Source organism: Macrotis lagotis, chromosome 5 (assembly GCF_037893015.1).
Source record: "Macrotis lagotis isolate mMagLag1 chromosome 5, bilby.v1.9.chrom.fasta, whole genome shotgun sequence".
Classification (NCBI taxonomy): domain Eukaryota; kingdom Metazoa; phylum Chordata; class Mammalia; order Peramelemorphia; family Peramelidae; genus Macrotis; species Macrotis lagotis.
Window position 1 is genome coordinate 9874932 of NC_133662.1, and position 6000 is coordinate 9880931.

Here is a 6000-nt window from a genome sequence, read left to right on the forward strand (position 1 = left end):
ATCACCTGGTAGATATTAGAGATGGAACAATCAATTAAGATACTGCATGTTGAAGTTTAGAAAGAAGAAAGCAAAACTCAAACAAGGTAGGTGTTGATGGAAGTAGCAAAAAAAGGCAAGTATTGAAGATGTATGGGGAAGATGGAATTGACCTGATATTATAAACTAATCAGGTGAGCACAAGAACTGGAGGAGGGTTTTAAATGACTTGCCCAAGGTCAAATAGCTAGGTAATTATTAAGAGTCTGAGGATGGATTTGAACTCAGGCTCTCCTGATTCCAGGACTGGTGCTCTATACACTGTGCTACCTAGATATCCCTACACACTATTTTTCCTTGACCAGATTTAAACAAAAAGACATCAGTCCCTCCTCATAACAGGCAGAGAAAAAGTGAGTTGACAATATGCACTATGTTCAGGCTTGGGGCTTTGATTCCATGTAAGGGAATGCTGTCTGTTCCAAGAATGATTAGAAGAACTTAAGTCAGAGGGGATGAAATAGAGAACTGACAGTTTTCCAGCTCTTTGTGAATCAGTTCTCCCTTGGGGGATTTTTTGCATAATGATAATATTATTAATAATAATGATGACTATGATGATGAAAGATTATTCTATTGTATTAATGTATATAGAATATTAAATATAAGAAAAAATAGAAAGCAGTACTTTCAGGTTTGTAAAACATTTTCCTGACAATACCCCATGAAGTAGATTGTATATAGGTATATAACCTATATGCAGTATAGGTAATATAAGAGACATTATTGTGACCATTTTACAGATTAGAAAACAGAAACCTAAAAGGGTAGAACAACTTGTTTAGATTCAGTGTATAGCTTATAAGGTCTGAAGCCAGAACTCAAATCCAGATCTTGTCTATCAAAAATACCCAAGTTCACAAATGAGGCCAAAAACCATATCTAATAGTCAAAGAATGATGAATTTGAGTTTATACAATTTTGTGTTGTTTTCAGCATGTTTGCTTTTATTATTTATTAATTTATTTTTCTATTAATATATAAATATAGTTTTCAACATTCATTTTTGTAAAGTGTTCTTCCTCCCACCTCCCTACCTCCAACCTAGGCTAGCAAGCAATCTGATAAAGGTTACACATGCTTAAAATGTACATACCCTTTGATCCATCAATACAACTACTGGGGTCTATACCCTGAAGAGATGATGAAAATGGGTAAAAACATCACTTGTACAAAAGTATTCATAGCAGTCCTGTTTGTGGTGGCAAAGAATTGGAAATTAAGTAAATGTCCAATTGAGGAATGGCTTAACAAACTGTGGTATATGTATGTCATGGAACACTATTGTTCTATTAGAAACCAGGAGGGATGGGAATTCAGGGAAGCCTGGAGAGATTTACATGAACTGATGCTAAGCAAGATGAGCAGAATCAGAAAAACATTGTACACTCTGATAGCAATATGGGGGTGATGATCAACCTTGATGGACTTGCTCATTCCATCAGTGCAACAGTCAGGGACAGTTTGGGGCTATCTGCAATGGAGAATACCATCTGTATCCAGACAAAGAATTATGTAGTTTGAACAAAGACCAAAGACCTTTAATTTAGGGAAAAAAAATTGGGGGTGGCTAGGTGGTACAGTGGATAAAGCACTGGCCCTGGAATCAGGAGTACCTGGGTTCAAATCCAGTCTGTCTCAGACACTTAATAATCACCTAGCTGTGTGGCCTTGGGCAAGCCACTTAACTCCATTTGCCTTGCAAAAAAAACCCTGATATTTTATTATATAATCTTACTATCTCTTATACTTTATTTTTCTTAAGGATATGATTTCTCTCTCATCACAATTTGGATCAATGTATATCATGGTAACAATGTAAAGAATGGCAAATTGCCTTCTGTGGGGGTTGAGGGGAGGGAAGTAAGATTGGGGGAAAATTGTAAAACTCAAAATAAATAAAATCTTTAAAATGAAAAAAAAAGTTACACATACTCAATTGTGTTATATATATTTCCATATAGGTTAGGTGTGAAAGAAGAATCAGAACAAAAGGGAAAAACTACAAGAAAGAAAAAGCAAATTTTAAAAAGTGAATATAGTATGTTTTGATCTGCACTCATACTTCATGGTTCTTTCTCTGGATGTGGATGGCATTTTCCATCAAAACTGTTTCCTAGCTTTCTGTTTTCCTTCAAATCTTGGTTATATTGATTTTGTTTGCGTAATTTAATGTAATCAGTATTTTCCAATTTGCATTTCATTAAGTTCTCTATTTCTTATTTAGTTATAAATGTTTTTCCTCCATAGATTCACAGGTTTAATTCTTTATTTTTCTAATTGGCTTATGGTATCACCCTTTATGTCTAAATAAAGTACCCATTTCAACCTTAGCTTGATTTACAGTGTAAGATGTTGTTCTATGTCTAGTTTGATTTTCTAGTTCATTTTCACAGAAGCTTTTGTCAAATTTACAGAAGTAAATATACAATGTCTTGTGAACCCAACCTATATTCCATTGATTCAATACTCTATTTCTTAGACAATATCAAATAGTTTTGATAATTGTCACTTTATAATATAAATCTGGTTTTAAATCAGGTTTAAATTTTTAAATCACCTTCCTTTGAATTTTTCCATTAATTCTCTTAATATTCTTAATCTTTTGTGCTTCTAGATAAATTTTGTCATTTTCCCTAATTCTATAAAATAATTTTTGGTAATTTGACTGTTATGGCACTGAATAAGTAGATTAATTTAGGTAAAATTGACATTTTTTATTATTTTAGCTTGGCCTTTCCATGAACAGCTGATATTTTTCCAATTGTTTAGATCTGACTTTATTTGCCTGGAAAGTGTTTTGTAATTGTATTCATATAGTTCTGAGGTTTGACTTGGCAGGTAGATTCGCAAATATTTTTTATTGTCTACAGTTATTTTGAATGGAATTTCTTATCTCTTGCTGCTGGACTTTGTTGATAATGTATGTGAATGCTGATGATTTATGTGGGTTTTTATATGTCTTGCAACTTTGCTAAAGTTTCAAGTATTTTTTAATTGATTCTCTAGGATTCTCTAAGTATCCTATACACTTCTGAAGTTAATTATTCTTTTAAATATTTGGTAGAATTCATTTGTAAATCCATCTGGACCTAGAGATCTTTTTCTTAGGGAATTCATTTAATGATTTGTTCAATTTCTTTTTCTGAAATGAGGATAAATATTTTATTTCCTCTTCTGTTCATCTGATCACTTTTTATTTTTGTAAATATTCATCCATTTCATTTATATTAGATTTATTGGCATACAGTTGGGAAAAATAGTGTTGAATTATTGCTTTAATTTCCTCTTCATTGATGATGAATTTACCCTTTTTATTTTTAATACTGGATTTCTTCTTTTTTTTTAAAGTCAAATTAACCAAACGTTTAATCTATTTTATTGTTTTTTTCCATAAAACCAACTATTAGTTTATTTACTATTTCAGTAGTTTTTTCTAATTTCAACTTTATTAATCTCTCCTTTGATTTTGAGAATTTCTAATATGGTATTTAATTGGAAATTTTTAATTTGTTCTTTTCCTAGTTTTTTAGTTGCATGCTCAATTCATTAATCACCTCTTACTATATTTTATTAATGTAAGCATTTAAGAGTTATAAAATTTCTCCTAAGAACTGCTTTGACTGCAACCTGTAAATTTTGATATGTTATCTCATTATTGTCTTTCTATCTGATGAAATTACTTATTGTTTTCTATGATTTGTTGTTTGACCCACTCATTGTTTAGGATTAGGTTACTTAGATTCCAATTAAGTTTTGTCTGTCTTTCCATGTTCCTTTATTACATACACATTTGGATTGGAATATAGGAAAGAGACCCCAATCTCCTTCTGACCAGTTGTTTGACCCACTTACTGTCTGTGGACTGAGAGCTCCAGAAGCAGTTGCTGCTGCTATTGATTCAGTGACTCCCAAGGCCTGCTCCTGGTTTGCTGGACTAGGAGTCCTGCAGACCTTCCAAGTTGTCTTAGTCATCTCTGAGCTGAGAGGTCTGGAAACCATCACTGAAGTCACTGATTCAGTCTCCCCAAGGCTTGATCCTAGTTTGCACTGGTGCAGCCTGCTCTGGACTGTGCTCCTCTCTCACTGTGGTGCAACAGACTTTTCTTGCTGATCCTCTAAGTTGTGTTGGGCTGGAAAATTATTTCATTCTGTCTTTTTGTGGGTTCTTCCACTTTAGAATTTATTTAGAGTAATTATTTAAAAGTATGTGGAAGGTCTGGTGGAAAGCTCAGGCAAGTCCCTGCTTTTACTCTGCCATCTTGGTTCTGTGCCCCACCCTACTATAATCCTTTTTTTCTATTGAATTTAATTTTTTTAGGTTTTTTTTCTTTTTGGTAAGGCAATGGGGTTAAGTGGCTTGTCCAAAGCCACACAGCTAGGTAATTATTAAGTGTCTGAGGTCAGATTCGAACTCAGGTACTCCTGACTCCGGGGCAAGTGCTCTATCTACTGTGCCACCTAGCCACCTCTGTTTCACAGATTCTTGATGACCTATAGAGTTATTAGTTTCTACTTGCTCAAATTCTAATTTTTAAAGATTTATTTTCTTCAATTAAGTTTTGTATCTCCTTTTCTGTTTGACCTATTTGTTCTATTTTTAAATGTATTGTTTTCTTTAGTCAATTTTGTGCTTCCTTTTCTAAACTGTTGACTCTCTTCTCATAATTCTTTTACACCTCTCATTTCTTTTCCCATTTTTTCTTCTACCTCCTTTATTTGAATTTAAAACACTTTTTGAGTTCTTCCAAGAGGACAATACATATATGTAAGGAACTCCCATTATTATATACTTGCAATTCTTGCTATTGAATGCCTCCCAGGAGAGGAATTCCATCACATCAAGGTGGTTCATTTCTAATTCTTTGTAATTTCCACCCATTTATTTAGGTTCTTCCCTATGAGACTATATAGAACAAACCTAATCTCTATTGTACATGTCAACCCTTTTAATACTGTCTAAACAGTATCTAAACTCAATTTTCTCTTCTCCAACTAAAATATCCTTAGTTCCTTTAACTGATCCTCATACAACATGCTCCAGGGACCATTCTGGTTACTCTCTTCTGGACATTCTTGTTTATATCCTTCTTAAATGAGAACATCCAGAAGGCATACTTCTCTAGGGAGCCCAAGAATCCATTAGGTTTCTTGGCAGCCAGATAATGTAGTTGATTTCATATTGAACTTGAATTCAGATATTTTTCAGAAATCTTGTACTTATGCAATTTATTTCTGAACTCAAGTATAGGATATTACACTTATCCCTATTGAATTTCATCTTGTTAGATTCATCCCAGTGCTCTATCCTATTAGAATCTTTTTGATAGCTTTGCCTCCCAGCTTTGCGTCATCTGTGAACTTTGTTCAGACACTAAGAAAAATATTCTAGCCAAGCACAAGGCCAAGCACAAATCCCTGAAGCACTCCACTGGGGACCTGGAACTTGACATTTAGATTGAAACATTGACAACTACTCTTTGATTCCAGTCATCCTACCAGTTCTAAATGCATCTAATTGTATTCTGTTTAATTGATGACTGTCTCCATTGTCTCCACAAGAATAATATGAGGTACTTTGTAATAAAAAATTCAAAAACTTTACTAAAATCTAGATGAAACACATCAACATTTTTCTCATTTACTAGGCTAGTAATACTATAAAAAAGTCTAGTCAGCCATGAGATCTAATGAAAACATGCTAGCTCTTCGTAATCATCTTTCCTTTTCTAATTGTTTAACCACTATCTCTTTAATGGTCTTCTAGAATTTTCCAAGTGATTGAAGCTCAAGATTCTATTCTCTTTCCATTTTCAAAAACTGAGATACCAATTTGCCTTTCTCCAATCTTGTGGCATCTCTCTCGTTTTCCATGATCTTTTGAACATCACAGACAAGTGACTCAGAAATCATACCTACCCATTCTTTCTGTCCCTTACAATGTAGTTTATTAGTCAGGAG